The sequence below is a fragment of the Antedon mediterranea genome, chromosome 3 (genome assembly GCF_964355755.1).
Source record: "Antedon mediterranea chromosome 3, ecAntMedi1.1, whole genome shotgun sequence".
NCBI classification, from domain to species: domain Eukaryota; kingdom Metazoa; phylum Echinodermata; class Crinoidea; order Comatulida; family Antedonidae; genus Antedon; species Antedon mediterranea.
In genome coordinates this window covers 23,336,597-23,357,159 of record NC_092672.1, presented here as the reverse complement: position 1 = coordinate 23,357,159, position 20,563 = coordinate 23,336,597, and the positions used below count along the sequence as shown (strand labels likewise).

The following is a 20,563-nucleotide window of genomic DNA, read 5'->3' as shown; positions in this document are numbered from 1 at the left end:
GCCGAGCTTATAGCATCCATTATGCTAAATATCTGCAAAATTTTAATTTATTCTGAAAGCTGTTAGACTTTACAACTATTACTCTTTAGCAATAATTTGTATACATGTGTATTTTAAACATTTGTTTTAAATGTTTGTTTACATTTGTGAGTCTGCCACAACCAAAAGAATCAGATTGTGGATAATAAAAGTTGATTGAATTGAATAATGAACTGTTTACTGTACTTTCAGGGGTTAATGGTGTGGATACATGATGAAAAAGAGGTTTGGGTTCGAGCATGTGTCAATTCATGTTTTAGTGATGGCAAGATTATAGTCACTAAATCTAATGGCCAGGTAAGAGGTCTGGGTTCGAGCATGTGTTAATTCATGTTTTAGTGATGGCAAGATTATAGTCACTAAATATAATTGTAAGGTAAGGAGGGGAGGGAAGCATACCATCTATGCCAACAACCCAACCTTGCTACTAAGTATTCTATATAATGTATTTTAAATATTGCTTGTAACTTCATTGTCTAGGAGGTTGTGATACGTGGTCATGCTGGCTATCCAGTGCTGTGTACTCAAACAGATTGGATCAATACAGATGATCTTGTTTTGCTTAATCCTCTCTCAGAACCTGCTGGTAAGTGAATTAATAGTAGACACATGTTTCAATGGTTGTTAGTACTATACAGGTCTTCCTTCTATTAAAGACTCCTTTAATTAAAAGCTCAATCTAATTTAAAGACAGATGATCACCTATTTTCTACCATTAGCTGTTGCCGCCCTCTAATTAGAGATCAAAGACCACAATTTGGATGAATCCAACATTTTCCTTCAAATTTTTCTCCAATTAAAGACCACTTTAAAATAAAATTTATAGTTACAGTAATACATTTTTAGAGTAGAACAATTTGAAGAAAATTAGACAAAATACTGGCAACACACTTGAGCGGTACTTCTGGTAGATACTACACTCAGACTGGCAACACACTTGTTACTTTAAATCCTTTCAAAGCAGCTGGATATTTTGATGTTCATATGATTCATCGTTACCATAGTAATCAAAAGGTAAACAACGATTTGCTAGTATACTATTGATTTTTAGGAAAATTGATATGTTGATGACATCACTATTAAAATCTTGACTTCACTTTATCTTCAATATTGGGAAAAAATATTAATATGTCCTCAGTTGCTCTTAGAAGTGAGAACTTAGAGATATATGCAGAGCTCCTCTGAAAAGATAATTGTTTTGTTGAATATGCTATTTTATGTCACATAATACTGTAGTTATTCACTTTGACCAAAAATTGGAAAAAAAAACATTATTTACCTGAAAGACTGTAATTTTTTAACATTTGGTTAAGTTTAACCATTAATTTTGTCTTTTTTTAAAGTAAAAACACTATATTTGTTTGTTTTTATTTCTTTAAAATTAATAACTTTTTTAAAACAGCAAAATGGCTTGATTTATTAATCCTCATTTTTATGTTTTTTGGGGAATATACATCTTTCTTTATTTTATTTTTTTCAGGCACACCCACCACATGTATTTGGAATTGCAGAAACAGCTTTGTGTAATCTTACTAGAAGACTAGACAAGATTAATCAGTCAATAATTGTCAGCGGTGAAAGTGGTTCTGGAAAGGTAATTCAACAATTTCAGTTTTACGTTTGTTTTCACCAATGTAATCAGAGTCAATTTTTTACATTTAAAACCACTTCTTTATTTTGAAATAATAGTGAGGCCCAAAATTGAATAAAAATAGAGAGGCTAAAAGCATGGACAAGTAATAGAGAGTGCTATAATTTGTTTTTACTGTTTCAAAAGACACCGTTACAAAATCAGGATTTATTGAATGTCACTAAATGCTTGCCAGACGTGCAAAGAGGGAATGTTGGCAATCCATTTTCACAAAGGCAGTTTGTCAATATTTTTTGTGAAAATACAAAAACGTTTGTTATTCTCTGTTATTTATTATTGTTTTATTACAGACATGGAATGCAAGATGTTTACTAAAATATCTGACAATGGTGGCAGTATGTAACCCTGGGTAATAAAAATAAACCCATTTAATTTAATATCATTAAACACTCTCATGTATGTAAAATTACAGTTTTTATTTCATCATAATTATAGATTTGTCTCTGTTTTGTTACTTATTTGTGATAACTTGTTGTCTTTTTTGTTCATAGTGGTTTTACACCATCACCAGCAGATTGCATTGAACGTAGAATATTAGACTCAAATCCTATTCTTGAAGCATTTGGTAATTATTATGTTTATCTTTAATAAAGTACAGTAAGATACACTATGTCATTCTCAAATGTAAAAACATCTATGTACTGTTATGGTCCTAAGAAACATCGCTAGAAGAAGCACCTTTATGTTATTTAAATATACAAAATCAGCATTTTTAAATCATATCAATATATCAAATGTTCTATATTCATCATCATTATCATCAACAGATAAAGAAAAAAATAGAATAAGAACAGTCGATAAAGAGATGAGAACCAAATAAAAATGAGTACCATAGTGTACCATTAAAATTACAAGAAAACCAGGGAAGAGTTAAATTAAATTGTAATTTAACTCTTCCCTGAGAAAACTGAAATATAAAAGTCAATAAGTATCATACTGATTTAAAAATAAATAAATAAAGCTACACCTAACCTAAAATTGATTAACGCTTTATGTAAAATGAAATTTAAAATGCTAATTTAAAGCAGTTTGTGTACTGATTTTACATTTTGTAATTCTAGCATAATCTTTAACCTTCAGTCATGGTGTCAAAAAAATCCTTTAAACTCCTAATATAATATATAGGCTAAAACTGTTGATGAGCAGTGGCCAACTTACAGTATGTTCTAAATATGAATTTCGTCAGATTTTATGCTCAAATTTAATTTTTGGCAGATTTGGTATCATTAAGACTAGTAGAATTAATTGCAATTGATGGCAATATTTGATGGCCTGCACCAGTATATATATATATATACAGTAATATTAATCTTTTGCCACCCAGTACCCCACACCTCCCTACAACTCCATCTCTGTTAGACAACTATTATTTCATTTTCGTAGGCAATGCTAGCACAACCAGGAATCACAATAGTAGCCGCTTTGGAAAGTACATTCAGCTACAATTCAGTCGGTAAGTTTCATACATTATTTTTATTTGTCAATGTTCAACCAACATACTGTATACAGGCCATGCATTTTGAGTTTCTACATATGCCATTTTGTGTGTCATAGCAGGGAAGAATGAAATTACACACACTCTTACAAATAAGAGGAATTCTTATTTTAACTTTACAATTTTGTTTTCAGTGGAAATCATGTTGTTGGTGCTTCTATTCAGACATATCTTCTTGAGAAAACTAGAGTTGTTTATCAATGTGATGGTGCCAGGAATTTTCACATCTTTTACCAAGTTAGTATTAGTTATGTTTCATTTTGGTGTACCTTTAAACCGGATAACCAACTGTTTAACTTAACTGCTGGAAACTGTGATACATTTGCATATTTTCTTCAGGTTAGAGAAAACCCTGCAATTTATTTCTGTTGCCATGTTTCTAAAGTGAGTAGGCTAATAGCAAACATGTACCCTTTGGTTGTAATCATGTTTTTAAAAATCTACTGATATTCACAGGGGCCTGTTTTTTTGTTTCTTCTACGCATTTGTGCTTTGTCCTGGTATTTAACTGACCATACACCTGTTTGAAAGTATCGAAGCGTGACTTTTTTGTTCTCACAAACTTGAGATTGTACTAATGATAGCACCATCAACTATACAATGACAATACTTCTCCCGTGATTTCACAAGGTTCGTGAGTAAATATGAAAACATGTAATAAGTCTGGAGATCAATGTAGGCAGATGTGAAAAGGATCTTTCTGGTACTGATATTAAACATCTTGAAACAAAATTGTCACTTTGTAATATTTTGTAATATTGGGCAAGAAAGCACTCACTCTACTAATGTTATCAAAGCATGAAATATATTATTAGTTTATATTATTCTCATTATTAGTCTTTTTAATAATATCATTAACATTTCTTCTTTCAAATTATCATAGATGCTGTTTGGCGCAAATGAAAGGGAAATGAGGAACTGGTTACTACCAAATGTATTGAGTTCAGACAACTTAAACTATGTGACACTAAACCGTTCAGAAGATGCATGTAATCAAAAGGATAAACAAGATTTTATAGTTACAAAGCAAGCAATGTGTAATGTTGGACTTAGCAGGTCACAGCAACAAGAATTATTTAAAGTAAGAAACTTTTACTTAATTAGTTAGTAGGCAATGTCTAATGTTGGACTTAGCAAGTCACAGCAACAAGAATTATTTAAAGTAAGAAACTTTTACTTAATTAGTTAGTAAGCAATGTCTAATGTTGGACTTAGCAAGTCAAAGCAACAAGAATTATTTAAAGTAAGAAACTTTTACTTAATTAGTTAGTAAGCAATGTCTAATGTTGGACTTAGCAGGTCACAGCAACAAGAATTATTTAAAGTAAGAAACTTTTACTTAATTAGTTAGTAAGCAAATAATATAATGTTGGACTTAGCAGGTCAAAGCAACAAGAATTATTTAAATTAAGAAACTTTTACTTAATTAGAACTGGTTACTTAACAAACATTATTTTACCAGGGAAGAGTGAATTAACTGGTAAAACATGGTTAAACTTAGTGATGGTGATATTATTAGTAACTGAACCAAAACAATGTGTTTAGATGCCTTGGTTGAACTAATCCAGCACATGTGGACAGTAAACATCAGTGAACTAACTGAACCAAAGCAATGTGTTTAGATGCCTTGGTTGAACTAATCCAGCACATGTGGACAGTAAACATCAGTGAACTTTTACCTAGTTTTTACAATTATGATAGTATATTGATTCAAAACAACTTTTACACATTTATGGTAATGTAAATCAAATGGTAGTATATAAATAAGTGATAATAGACTTTGATGTTTTTTATACATAAATCTAATAGTAATGTTATAATTGTATTTTTTGAATTATTGAATTGAATTTGAAAATGTGTTTATTTGTAGGTTCTAAGTGGTATACTTTATCTTGGAAATATAGAGTTTATTAGTGATGATGTCACTGGACCATGTGAAATTGATTCTGAAAAACAAGGTAAATGATATAAAGGTTATGCTGTTTAATTATTTTCTGTATTATACCAATAAAAAGATTGCATACAGTATTTATAGTTCAGCTTAAAGTAGTTGCAACCTTTAAGATTGCATACAGTATTTGTAGTTTAGCTTAAAGTAGTTGCGACCTTTAAGATTGCATACAGTATTTATAGTTTGGCTTAAAGTAGTTGCAACCTTTAAGATTGCATACAGTATTTATAGTTTAGCTTAAAGTAGTTGCAACCTTTAAGATTGCATACAGTATTTATAGTTTAGCTTAAAGTAGTTGCAACCTTTAAGATTGCATACAGTATTTATAGTTTAGCTTAAAGTAGTTGCGACCTTTAAGATTGCATACAGTATTTATAGTTTAGCTTAAAGTAGTTGCAACCTTTAGGATTGCATACAGTATTTATAGTTTAGCTTAAAGTAGTTGCGACCTTTAAGATTGCATACAGTATTTATAGTTTAGCTTAAAGTAGTTGCGACCTTTAAGATTGCATACAGTATTTATAGTTTAGCTTAAAGTAGTTGCAACCTTTAAGATTGCTTACAGTATTTATAGTTTAGCTTAAAGTAGTTGCAACCTTTAAGATTGCATACAGTATTTATAGTTTAGCTTAAAGTAGTTGCGACCTGTAAGATTGCATACAGTATTTATAGTTCAGCTTAAAGTAGTTGCAACCTTTAAGTTTTAATAGATTATGTTTATAATAAATTGGCGTTTACTTATGATTCAAAATATTCTATCAACAGTATATATATCTTTTAAGTATTTTTTTATTTGTTTTTATTTCTACCATAATATAATATATGAGAAATAACTAAAAACGGACATAAGGAATACCTTAATATTATGGTAGTGTAGCAGACCTACCACATAGCCTTTAAACATTTCAACATTTACTTTTAATTTGATTATTTATACATCCTCTATATATCTCTTTATTTAACCTCACATTGACAGGTTACCTTCCTGTTACCTTCACTTTTCTAGCTAATGGATTTTAAGAATGTTAATGACTCTAACAGAAAACCACATTAATTCTCTTAATCCTAATTGGTCAGATGAGATGGGCCAAGCCCAATATTATCATGCACTGACCACATTATTAACACTCTTTTCTCAACCAGCATCTTAGCTACACCGTTTATTGCATTGTCTTATCAAATATTGTATATTGTATATTTTATCTATTTATTAAGAATCCTCACTTGATTCACTTGGAATAAATTGCATAGTTTACTGTATACATTTAGTAGTTGTTTTATTTTACCGTTGCGCCGACAATTACTAAAGTGGTGACCCTCGACATACTTCTAAAGTGGTGACACCCTACTAAAGAGGCATGGAACTGAGAGTGTCATTCATCCATACTAAAGTGGTGTCCCTCGACTTTCTTATACCGAATTTAACTTAAAATGGAAGGACAACAGCAACAACGACAGCTACCGCAACCTCCAGCACAACCCCAGCACCAGGAACAACCTGTGGTGCCCGCTCCTGACGCAGCAACCGTCAACAGGCCAATTTCTTCTCTAGCATTGAAACTGCTTCCATACATGCCCAATGATACGATATTGTTGGTCACAAAATATCTAAAAAAATATCGTTAATAATTATATCATTTTAAAATCTTAAATAATCTTATTAATATTCTTCTCCATCTTCAAAAAATGTTGACAAAATATTTCAGCGAAAGAGAGATTTTCTAATTTACTAATTATTCAATATATCATATTGTTGTACTATTGATGTTGCTTCATCAGGAGTTGACACATCTGTTAATGCTGCTGCACAGTTACTTGGTCTTGATGTTGGTGCCTTAACTAGATGTCTTGCATTCCGACAAATCACTGCATCTCACAAGCGTAGAAAGAGTGTCTTATATGAAACCTTGCTTAAAAGATGAATGGCATACAAGGAGAGATTGTCTTGCAAAGTTACTCTATGCCAGGTATTTTACAAACATTAAAGCTATATTTGTTTGTAGTGAAAGAAACCTATTTACTCTTTTGAAAATGATTCTTGTTGTGTAGTATTTGCCTTTTTACTGACCTGTTATACATTCAAAACAAACCCACAGAAGATGTTGTACAAATCCAATAACTTTTATTTGCTTCCCCATATGCATGCTGGGTTGCACTGAGGTGGATTGCCCACAGCAAATCCTACATACACCTTTAAACATTCACAAAAATAAAATAAACATACATACATGCAAACTCTAATACTTAGTCAATTTAATTTATTTTTTTTCTTGCCTAATCTCTATTGCTGTCATGGCCTGACTTCTTTCTTTCTGCCTAATCTCTCTTTCTGTCATGGCCTGACTTTTTTCTGCCTAATTTTTTTCTTTGTCATGTAGTTAGTATGTAACAGGAGAAAATGTTTACATGCAAACTTTTTCAACCCCACTTTGGTTTTACCAAAAAAAACTAGCTTTGAAGACTGTGACTAAATTATGGTTTAACGTTTCAGAGTTTTGATTGGCTCGTTGGATTCATCAATGGCTGTACCATGGCCAGGAGTTGGCAGTCTTACATTGGTCTACTGGATGTCTATGGATTTGAAAGTTTTTCATTTAACAGTTTGGAGCAATTATGCATAAATTATGCAAATGAGAAGCTTCAGCAACATTTTGTGCACAACTTCCTCAAAGTAGAACAGGTATTCCAACAAACTTATTTTCTATATATAGAGTATGCTATGGCTGTGGCTTGGTGGTTATGATGCTTGGCTACCAATCTAAGGGTCCTGGGTTCAAGTCCTGTCATATGTCAGGGTTTTTTTCTCATGACAATTTACAACTCCACTCCCAAAGTTTAGAGCATCTTGTGTATATGTTTGTCTTGTGAAATTTTTAAATAGTTTATCCATCCTGTAATTTGCGGGTTACTCGCTGTTGGATGAGTATGAAACAAAATAAAATAAAATACCGTTTGTCGCAACAGTGTTTTATTAGCACCATATAAGAGTGATAATAAATACAGTTCTTTTATTAATTAATAAAAATAAATGAAAATAATCCTGTATAAATATGTTGTTAAATAAATAAAACTTAAAAAACTCAATATCAAAATACTAGTATAATTATAATACAATATAAAATGATAATAAGATAACAATAATAATTAAAGTTTATGAGAATTATCATTCACTTTTTTTTTTATCTAATAGTGATAATGATGAACCTTTATAAAGATAATCATACTGCTGATTAAATAGTCATCTTTATATTATTTTAGGATGACTGTCAATCTGAGGGAATTCCATGGCAATTTGAAGACTTTACTGACAATAAAACATGTCTTGATGTTATTGAAGGCAACATCAGTATATTTGCTCTCATGAATCAAGTAAGTGTTGCTATTCCACTGACAATAAAACATGTTTTGATGTTGAATATTGGGGTGTCGTAGTTTGTCTTTCGATTAAAATACAAACAATACGTTTGTAAGTCATAGTTTTTCGCAAGACGAAAAATAATGGTTGAAAAAGACAACCTGTATTCTGTAGTTTGTACTTTTTATTGAAAGATAAACTGCTGTACCATGAAACCATGCTGCATGTATGACAACAAAAAGATGAGTTGTCCCAGTGCTGTATTAAGAATTCGCCTTTCTCAATCGTAGTACAGTATGTCGTAAAATAATAACTCCTTCCTATTTTGAATTTTACATTTTGAAAAAAAGTGGTTTTTACCCGACAGGCATAGTTTGTCTTGAAAACCATAGTTTGTCTTGATTGCCCAAATCAATAAATAAACTGTAGTTTGTAAGAAGATAAATAATGAACTTTTGAGCCTAGTTTACACTAGAAAACCTGCTGCTGATGTACTTTTGCACCTCAAGCTTAACCCCAATATTCACCTGCTGCACATCAGTGATGGTGAGTGACCTTATGCCCAGTGAGTTAGATTCAAAAGTACAGTAACACCACAACCAGTTGTAAACTACAAGTTGTTGTGCTTAGTGGAGACTGTCCATCTAAGGATCACAATCATGTTATTATGTCATTTACTTTCTAATTGCAAGTTTATCTTGTTTATAGCTATGCAAGTTAAACAGACATTCAGATCCAAGTTCATTTTGTTAGTTTATTTATGACACCATCAGCAGTGCAAGCTTATCTCGTGCACATATATCAGTGACATCACCAGCTTTTGTTGTGCATCACTATGCAGAGAAAGTTACGTACCAAGTGGATGGTCTAATTGAAAAGAATAAGGTAATATACTTACAACTGAAAGCCAGTTTTACAGTATATTCACAAAAAAAGGGGGTTAGAAGTTCATAAATAGTTTCTCAAAGCATTACAATTATGGAATAGTGCATCTGCTTCGTTTAAACTCATTTCTCATAATCTTATAACTGAAAATAAATACCACAGTAAAATGTATGAATGGCTGTTTGTAGCTATAGGTAATGCTCTATCTATTATTATGCTCTGTTATCGCAGTTCAAAAGGTGATTCTCTATGGAGAGGGAACCAACAAAATAGCGACTTTCAATCGACCAATCAGATATGCCCTACGCAGTACGCACTGCTATATGCCTGTGTTGAGCCTATCTGCGTGAGAACAATACACAATGCAGCGTGTTAAGCGTATAACCGTGAACGCATTCTATATGATCCTCAAATACAAAAATGCTAGATTACCTAGAATTTATTCATTCCATTGCGATTTATAAATCTTCACTGTGCTTTGACAAGAATATGTGAATGTATTATATTAGATTATTATTTGTTATGTTAAATAATGTTTTTGAACACATTTACGGCTGCCATCTTTTTTCAGTCTGGAGTACGTGCTCATCTTACAGTATTACATTTCTCTGTTTTTATATCAAAATAAGAATTGGTTCACTAACACAATTCAATTTAGAAAACGACAAGAGTGTTTCAACCTATTTAACCACATATGCTCTCCAATATTACAATTTCATCAAGTTAACGAACAATCAATTTACCAACACTATGCTTCACCGAAACTTTTTTTAATCATAATACGCCTTTTTCCTTTTATAATATTCCCAATTATAACCTCTTGCATGTTTCACGAGCTGAAAGACCAGGAGGAGGCGTTGCCATTTACCTACACCAGAGATTTAAATATATTCTTCGCCCTGATTTATCATTTATCATTACTAATGGTTCGGAATCTCTTTTCATTGAAATCGATGCACAACCCAAAAACATAATCCTTGGAGTAGTATATCGTTTGCCTGAATTATCCATTAACACATTTAATAAAGATATCTCTAATTTAATTGACACCATTAATAATGAGAAAAAAACAGCATATATTTCAGGAGACTTTAATATTAACTTGTTAAATTCCAAAACACATAAAGGTACTTCTGATTTTGTTAATACTTTATTTCAATCAAATTATTATCCTCTTATTACTAGGCCAACTAGAATTGCGCGTAATTCTGCAACTTTAATCGACAATATTTTTTGTAATAATCTATACGATAACATTTCTTCCGGAATTCTATATTCGGACATCTCGGATCACTTTCCTGTTTTCTTGTTAGTACATAAATCAGAACCTCTCCAACACCTGAAACCTAAATCAAAATATATATACATAAAAAAAGTCAATGATATTTCAATTTCTGCCTTAAGTAATGATTTGTCAAATGTTGACTGGACTAGTATTTATAACTCCAATGAACCCAATGAGGCATACGCTTTATTCAACGACATATTTAGTACATTATATAATAACAACATTAAAACCACTCGTTCCAGACGAAATATTCGGAAAGAAAAAAAACCTTGGATAACTAAATGCTTAATTAAATCTATCGACAAAAAACACAAATTATATAAAACATTTCTTATATCTAAAAAGCAAAAGGACAAAGATAAATATGTTAAATATCGAAATGTACTTACCAAAATCCTTCGTACTGCCCAAAAGAATTACTTCAGTGACAAATTTGAATTCCATAAAAATAACATACAAAAAACCTGGCAAACAATAAATGGAGTCCTTGGCAAGAAATCTCGTAAACCGTTTCCTTCTCACTTTATTAACAATGACATTGAATTAAATAATCCTCAACAAATTGCAACTGAATTCAATAATTATTTTACTAGTATAGGGCCAAATTTAGTTAACAAAATACATGTGTCGGATAATGATAATTATACTTCTACCCTACCTCGTCCATGTGTGCACTCTCTCTTTCTTAGTCCTGTAACCGAACATGAAGTTGTCAGTATAATACTTTCCCTCAAAGATAATAAATCTCCTGGGTTTGATGGGTTTTCCAATAAAATTATTAAACGTGTTTCTAATTTTATATGCAAACCCTTAACTCACATTTTTAATACTTCTTTTCAAACCGGTATTTTTCCTGATTCTTTTAAAATAGCTAAAGTCATCCCTATCTACAAGAAAGAAGATCCTCATCATTTCAATAACTACAGACCAATCTCCCTACTTCCTTGTTTCTCAAAATTAATTGAAAAAATAATGCATAATCGAATTTCTTCCTTTTTAACTAAACATAACATTTTATTTAAAGGCCAATATGGTTTCAGGAAAAAGTATTCAACAGATCTTGCTTTATTAGATATTTTTGACAAAATTACAATTGCCCTGAGTAAAAATGAGTTTTCTGTTGGCATTTTCCTTGATTTATCTAAGGCCTTCGATACTATTAACCACGATATTTTAATTCATAAACTTTCAAATTACGGTATCAGAGGCCTTCCTTTAAAACTAATTAAAAGCTACCTTTCCAATCGTGTTCAGTTTACTTCCTTAAATAATTTTATTAAGGATCGATTCTTGGACCACTCTTATTCCTGATTTTTGTTAACGATATACCAAACAGCTCTAAATTACTAAATTTTATCTTATTTGCTGACGACACAAATTTTTTTTTCTCTCATCCTAAATTAAATACCTTGTTTAAAATTGTCAATGATGAGTTACTTAAAGTTTCAAATTGGCTCAAACACAATAAATTAACTCTTAATACATTCAAAACGAACTATATAATATTTTCTAAACGTAAAATTTCAAATTCTTTAAATGAACAAATATACATTGATAATAAAATGATCAAACGAGTTAATGAAACACAATTTTTAGGAGTAACCATAGATGCCTCTCTGACTTGGAAACTACATATAAATAAAATCAGTAATCTAGTTTCTAGAAATGTTGGAATATTGAACAAATTAAAACATATCTTCCCTCAAAAAACCTTATTAACCCTTTATAATACTTTAGTTTTGCCTTACCTTTCTTATGCCAATTTATGTTGGGCAATTACTCTAGATAAATTTAATACGTTATGCCCCTGGACAAGTCTAGAGAAAACTCAAATTGACCGCCTTTTTAAACTACAAAAACGTGCACTTCGGATTTGCGCGGGAGAATCATTTAGAGCCCATACAAAATTACTTTTTAAAAGATTTAATGTTTTAAACATTTATGATTTAAATAAATTACAAGTTGCCTCATTTATGTACCGTTTATCTAACAATTTACTGCCTTCACATTTTAATGCTTTATTTACAAGAATTGACGAACGCCATTCCTATAAAACCCGATCCTCTGTTAACAATTATATCCTTGATAATTTAAATGTTAAGGCTCGACGATTTTCTATGTATTATTTTGGTCCCAAACTTTGGACTTCACTCTCAAATGAACTTAAACAGAAATCTTCCTTTTCTAGTTTTAAATCTAATTTCAAACACAAAATGGTGTCAGAATATGCTACATAATTTTTCGCCGATCTTTTATCCTTATTTATTTGGTGGTGATACATGGCATTAAATCCTTCACCCTGGTATACAATAATCTCAGCTACATTGTATCGTTATACTTGTTATTATACCATATTTAATTATATTTCATATTGTACTCTAATTGTTATCATTATCCCTTTTTTTCATATATTATATAATTGCCTGGTTTATCTTAACTTCTATAATTTAAAATTTTTTTATTTTCTTTATTTTATGTACTTTCACTATTATATATTCATATTTTAGTCTACTCTGTAGCAATGTTAGTATACTTAGGCATACGGGAGTCACGACTTAAAGTTCAGTGAACTTACTGTGACTTCCATCCACCCACATTTAATATATGTTATGTAAATGTAAATGATATATATATATATATAAGTGAGTGGAAAAAATAAATAAACGAAACGAAACGAAACGAAACTCCTGCCCTATTACAATGGCTTTTTTTCTGAGTATCCCTATAATATTTACTTTGAATGGAAACCTTATTGCTATTACATTATATTTGCTCATTAGATTTGATGTGCAGTGTACACAGGTGAATGTTCATTTACTAATTAATCTATTGTGTATCATTTGATGTTTTTAGGATGGTATTCCAGCAGAACTTGTAGATTTGCTTAAAATTAGCAGCAAGAAGTTTGTGCAACAATTAGTTGATGCTAATGTTACCAGTTTACAGGTGATTGATCTTATCATTTGTTTTTAAACTCCATAGTAACACTATACTAACACCATACTAACAATGTAGTAACACCATAGTAACATCAAACTAACACTGTAGTAACACCATACTAACAATGTAGTAACACCATACTAACAATGTAGTAACACCATACTAACAATGTAGTAACACCATACTAACAATGTAGTAACACCATACTAACACTGTAGTAACACCATACTAACAATGTAGTAACACCATACTAACAATGTAGTAACACCATACTAACAATGTAGTAACACCATACTAACACTGTAGTAACACCATACTAACAATGTAGTAACACCATACTAACAATGTAGTAACACCATACTAACACTGTAGTAACACCATACTAACAATGTAGTAACACCATACTAACAATGTAGTAACACCATACTAACAATGTAGTAACACCATACTAACAATGTAGTAACACCATACTAACAATGTAGTAACACCATACTAACAATGTAGTAACACCATACTAACAATGTAGTAACACCATACTAACAATGTAGTAACACCATACTAACAATGTAGTAACACCATACTAACACTGTAGTAACACCATACTAACACTGTAGTAACACCATACTAACACCATACTAACACTGTAGTAACACCGTACTAACACTATACCATTGCTTTTTAAGTTCTGTCTTCATCAATGTTACATCATGAAACTTTTAAACAAAGAACAATGCCGAATAAATGTGTGATATTTATAATGTCTTTGCATCTTGTCAATTATGTCAATAGTTCTGTTTAACCTAAAATATGTTAATTTTATGAATTTTTTTCAGAGTCCAAGTAAAACAAAAGGCAAAAAGACTACTTCTACAGTGGTATCAAAATTTAAGGTACAGAATCCTGAAAGTTGAAACTCATTCAAAACTTAATTTAGACTCTTGATGAATTTAGTATGGAAAAATAGCTTCAAGACTGAGCTCTTGCTTTAGAATTTAGATAGGTTTTTTTGCTTTGTTGTTGTTTTTGCTTTTTCTTGAAAAAAGGAGAAAACAGGGAAACAAGGACTTTTATGGGTTATCCTCAGCATCCCTGTTTTTGTATATTGTTGATGTTTCATATTTTGTTTCCTGTATATTATATTAATTGTAATTTATCTGTAAATTGTTTTTTATGACGCTGAAATAAATCAAATAAACATCTGCAGGATCACTCAAATTATTTCTTCCCAATTTTTTTTTTTACTTCTGTTGAAAATGTAACTAATAATATATGCAAGATATTTTATTTTTTGATTATCAGACATATTTCCTCCATTTTGTATTTACTTATACTTATTTTGGTTGATACCATAGTTTTTACATGTAATCTTCGGGGTAACAATCTAACAATTGTATCTTATATCTTAGAATTCATTGGACAGTCTTATGGCTACTTTACATGAAACAACACCTCACTACATCCGCTGTATCAAACCAAGTCTTGAGTGTCAACCAGACAGCTTTGATAACGTTCATGTTATAAATCAACTACGTGCTTGCGGTGTTCTTGAAACAATTCAGATTAGTGCAACAGGCTTCCCTACCAGGTCAGCTTACAGCTGTTGTTTTGTGTCTTTTTGCACTAACAATGTACCCATCTATGACTGGTTGATATCCTTGTTTAGTTAAGTTAACTTGAAACAATTGAGATCAGTGCAACAGGCTTCCCTACCAGGTCAGCTTACACCTGTTTGTTTTCGATATTGAATAATTAAGCAAAAACTAAAATGGTTGTGTTGTATTGTTTTATAGGTTGCACTAAACATGTTACAACCTTCTTATTTGTTGTAATTTGTATTTTACTGTATTTTTGACTATTACAATCCCAATTAAACAGCTTGCTCTAGGACTTACAATACATATATATATATATATATATATATATATATATATATATATATATATATATATATATATATAGGTATTGCACTGATGAAGGCTGTTTACTTTATCGTTTTGATTTAGCTTTTCGCTTTTTATTTGTGTATCTCCATTGAGATCCAGCCACTGATACCCACAGCATTGTCATTTTGTTCAGTAATTTGCCTTTGGATTTATATATATATGTATATATATACTGAAAGATGAGGGCGTATCAATTTGATCTCTGATGTGTGTGCGTACAACTGAGGGACTAGTGCTATACCGCCTTACCACGACGATCCAATCGAGTTTGAACAATACCATGAAAGCCCCAGTTGTCTAATGGTTAGGACATCAAGCAGAAGGTTCCGGGTTTGAATCTTGGTGGAGGCCACTTTTTCTCATTCTCACAGATTTCCTCATCTTCATCGTTTCAAATTAATTAATTGAATTTCAGTATATCACCGGGCAATGTAGAATTTATTCTGTGCCTGTGATGTTTATAATATATACTATATATATCCCTGTGCATACTGTACATGTTAAACACCTACTAACATACTTGCCAGTGTGTTGTTTATAATATATACTATATATATCCCTGTGCATACTGTACATGTTAAACACCTACTAACATACTTGCCAGTGTGTTGTTTATAATATATACTATATATATCCCTGTGTATACTGTACATGTTGAACACCTACTAACATACTTGCCAGTGTGATGTTTATAATATATACTATATATATCCCTGTGCATACTGTACATGTTAAACACCTACTAACATACTTGCCAGTGTGTTGTTTATAATATATACTATATATATCCCTGTGTATACTGTACATGTTGAACACCTACTAACATACTTGCCAGTGTGATGTTTATAATATATACTATATATATCCCTGTGCATACTGTACATGTTGAACACCTACTAACATACTTGCCAGTGTGTTGTTTATAATATATACTATATATATCCCTGTGCATACTGTACATGTTAAACACCTACTAACATACTTGCCAGTGTGTTGTTTATAATATATACTATATATATCCCTGTGCATACTGTACATGTTAAACACCTACTAACATACTTGCCAGTGTGTTGTTTATAATATATACTATATATATCCCTGTGCATACTGTACATGTTGAACACCTACTAACATACTTGCCAGTGTGTTGTTTATAATATATACTATATATCCCTGTGCATACTGTACATGTTGAACACCTACTAACATACTTGCCAGTGTGTTGTTTGTTATACTTGATTCTGAATGATAATGACAATTTTCTTATAGAATGTTGTACAGTGATTTTCTTAAGAGGTATGAATTATTAATAAGGTCAAACTCAGAAGATGTAAAAGATTTGGATACAAAAAGTAAATGTGCTGTTATTACGAATCTGGTTTTAGCTGAAGCAGACAAAGAAAATAAAATGAAAAGCTTTTTGTTTGGAAAAACAAAGATATTCCTAAGAGAGGAACAGGTACTTAAAAGTAGTTTAATAATAATTTAATTATTTTATATTTGCAGTAGAATAAATTAAATTTTAATTAATTTAAGTGAATATTTTATGGCAAACGAATCATTAGCAATTATTTTTACTTTATACGGTCATTTTTCGCCAAGGTAAGGTGAACTAGGCTTGCCGACCCAGCCAAGTCTACTTACACTGCTACATATTTTAATATAACAGATGTAATATATAGTTCTTCGAGAAAAATATCATTCCCTCAGGAATGTTGATTGTTGAATTTCACCTCTAAGCAGGCAATATCTGTATAATATAAACCTGTGGAGTAGAGCTGAATGAGTGTTGTGAAATAAACCTTTATTTTTAAAAGTAGTGCTACAGGAATATTTTTGTCGTATAACTTAATAATAAGATAGGAAATTCACCAAAATTAACTAAATAATTATGTAAAATTGAGGCATTTTTCTTTTTAAAAAAGTATATAAATATAAAAAGAAAAGAACAATTAATTTGACACAATTTAAAAAATACCATTTTATTAAAAATTATTACCCAGTTAAATGTGTGTAAGTCATTGAAAATCAGTAAAATTGCTATCTTATAACATTATGAAAAAGTTGTAGCACCAAATTATAATACTTTTAGCTTGTAAAAAAGTAAGTAAGAATCTGCATCATTGTATATTTATTATATTCCGTTATTTTTCATTTAGTTGGATAAACTTGAAGTTGCAAGATTGAAGGAATTCAATTTAAGTGCTGGTGTAATACAGATGTGGTGGAGAAAGATCCTGGCAACCAAAAGTAAACAAGAGGCAGCTGTGGTCATCATTCAAGCAGGTATTGATTGTAATAGTGTTTTGACAAATATCTTGCAGGCATCATGCTGTTACCAAACCAAGCCACTAATTGTCACTAACTAGAATTGATATGTTGTAGGTTTTAGAGGCTGGAAGGTGAGAAAAGATGTAAAGAGACGACATGAGGCAGCACGTGTCATACAGTATGCTATGATTGGATATTCAATTCGTTTACACCAACGCAAGTTAGATGAACAATTAAATGAATTGAATTCAGATGAGGTAGGCTTTTACTTAAAACTCGCAATTTTCAATCTTCGCTGCACCAACAAACTTTACAATGTGAAGTATGTTCCTTCATCACTAACACATCCTCATTTACATGTACTTACTTTAATGTTAAATTAACACATCATCATATGTACTGTGTTATGAAACTAATAATGTTGAATAGAGTATATTTCATTTACTGAGAGATTACCTGTGCTTGGTTCCGCCTCATTAAATGGTCAATCAGTTAATTTTCATGAAATATTCTCCGTATTCACATCATAAACATTCAGTTTATGATTTTTAATCTAATATTTTTCTTGATACAATTTAATATTTATTTTTACCAGTTTGCTGATTCTGATGTGCAAGAATGCAATGATAAACAATCGCAACAAAACAATAGCATATTAACAGAAGGTATACTGTCAGCAGTATCATTGGATAATGAACCTCATGACCGTAACCTGTTGGTGATTAGTTCAAGCAATGGCACCAAAGAAGTTGAAGATCAAGACAAGAGAGATAAGTTTACCAGTAAAGAAGTTGAAGATCAAGACAAGAGAGATAAGTTTACCAGTAAAGAAGTTGAAGATCAAGACAAGAGAGATAAGTTTACCGATAAAAGCATCAATGAAATTGAAGAACCAGAAAATGTAAATAACAATTCTAGAATACAATTTCATGAAAATGGTAACCTGAACTGTAATAGTGGTAGAAGTGAGGAAAATACAATAGGCATAGTATACATTGAACAAAAGAAAGATGGGGATGAAATATCTCAAAAGAAGAGCTCAGATGAACAATGTGCTACACATAAACCAATAGTTAGTGAGCACCAGAATGGTAGACGTGTTGAAGAGGAGCCTGTAAATCAAGGAACTACTACCATCAATAACAAGTTTGTGCAAGTTACAACAACTCCTGCCATTGATATAGCTTTTGGTATTGTGTTACTTGGTTTGCTGTATCATGGTCCAGTTAGGTTATAATACAGTTCATGTCAGGATTAAGTATGTTAATAACTACCACCAGTATCAAGGTTGTGTCAAATGCCGCAAATTGTCTACTGTATATGTTGAAAGAAAATTGAATATTGACACAATTCAATTTTTACATGCGTGTGCTGTCGTACAAGTTTGTATTCACAATACAAACAATAATACAATTGTTGTAAAATTACAAAACTTAACATCCATTACACTGTAAGAATTCAGAGTGTTTGTGGAGCTCTTTCAGCTTTGATTTGGTTTTCACGCATGAGTAAGTTTCATGTAAATGAATATGAAATCCAAATTTTAAATTTTATTATAAACAAATCATGTAAAACTAACAACATAATTTCAGTAAATAAAAATAATTCTCAGAAATATGATTTAAGTTTGTGATTTTTATGTCCCATGCATTTAGGATCATTTGGGATTCAAACTTTGTGTGTGTGTTCCCGACACCATTCCATTGGAATGGTGTCATGACGTGTGACATGATTTAAAGTTGCATTCGGTTTCTTTCAGTCCCGAAACAATAGAAATTTTTTGTGTGCCGGTCAGTTACTCGAATTCTTGTCATTTGATTGGAGAATTGTTGGTCAAATCTAAAATGACGTCTACGAGAGTGCATTTTTGAGGATGTAAGCACATCTTCTAAGTCTTAAGAGCGGTTGACTACAAATATCAACATAATGTGGCCAAATGCCAAAAAATGAATTTTCGTCATACTTTGGTAATTATTCACACTTTAGGTAAATATAACAAAACTGAAATATTTTTGAAAAAAAATTAATGGTTGCCATGGTAAAAGGTGTGATTTTGGCATGTGAATTTTGTCCTTATTTAGATATGGCACAGAATATGTGAATTGTTTTTGTGAAATCTTTTTGTACCAATCTTGCTCTAATGTAAAACAAAAATTTACGTAAATCAATTATTGAATTTAGAAAATACCATTATTTTTCTTATGGGTGTTTTTCTTCAGGAATTTCATACATGGGAATTTGTGTATGTTTTTCAAAGAGCTGTAACTCTGATGGTAACGCTTTAAAGGCAACCATGGTGCAGGCATGGTTGGTTGAAAGGTTGCTCTTGCTGTTTCCATTTAAATTATCGTGGGGCATCATGTCATTTCTGTGTAGTGTTTCAAAATAATAGTTGAAATTTGCATCTTCTCATGTTATTTGTAATATAGAAATAGGTTGTATAGCTTTTTCAGTCCAAAATGTTTTTTGTTGCTGTTAATATAGGCATATATAGATATTAGTATCTATACCCTGGGTTGTGTATTAGTAATTACTTGTTTTCCATAAATTCAAAATGGCTGCCATTTGAAAACTTTTCCCTAATCATGCCAGAATCCAATATGGCGTCCAATTTGGCGGGAAAAACAGGGTATTGCTAAACCCCCGCAAACCCCTGGAAACCTCCAAAAAAACATAGAAAACCCCACCGAACCGACATAAAAGTGATTGAATCATGGAGTGTACGAACCACTGTGTATGTCCATC

The 20,563-nt window shown here is 31.2% G+C and overlaps 1 protein-coding gene and 1 pseudogene across 1 annotated transcript in view; one reads left to right on the top strand and one right to left on the bottom strand.

The window, feature by feature from the left end:
* Positions 1 to 20,563, bottom strand: part of LOC140045063 (uncharacterized) — a 213,670-nt gene that overhangs the window by 183,992 nt on the left and 9,115 nt on the right. The window lies entirely within an intron of this gene.
* LOC140044172 (unconventional myosin-XIX-like) lies at positions 1,024 to 19,055 on the top strand (annotated as a pseudogene).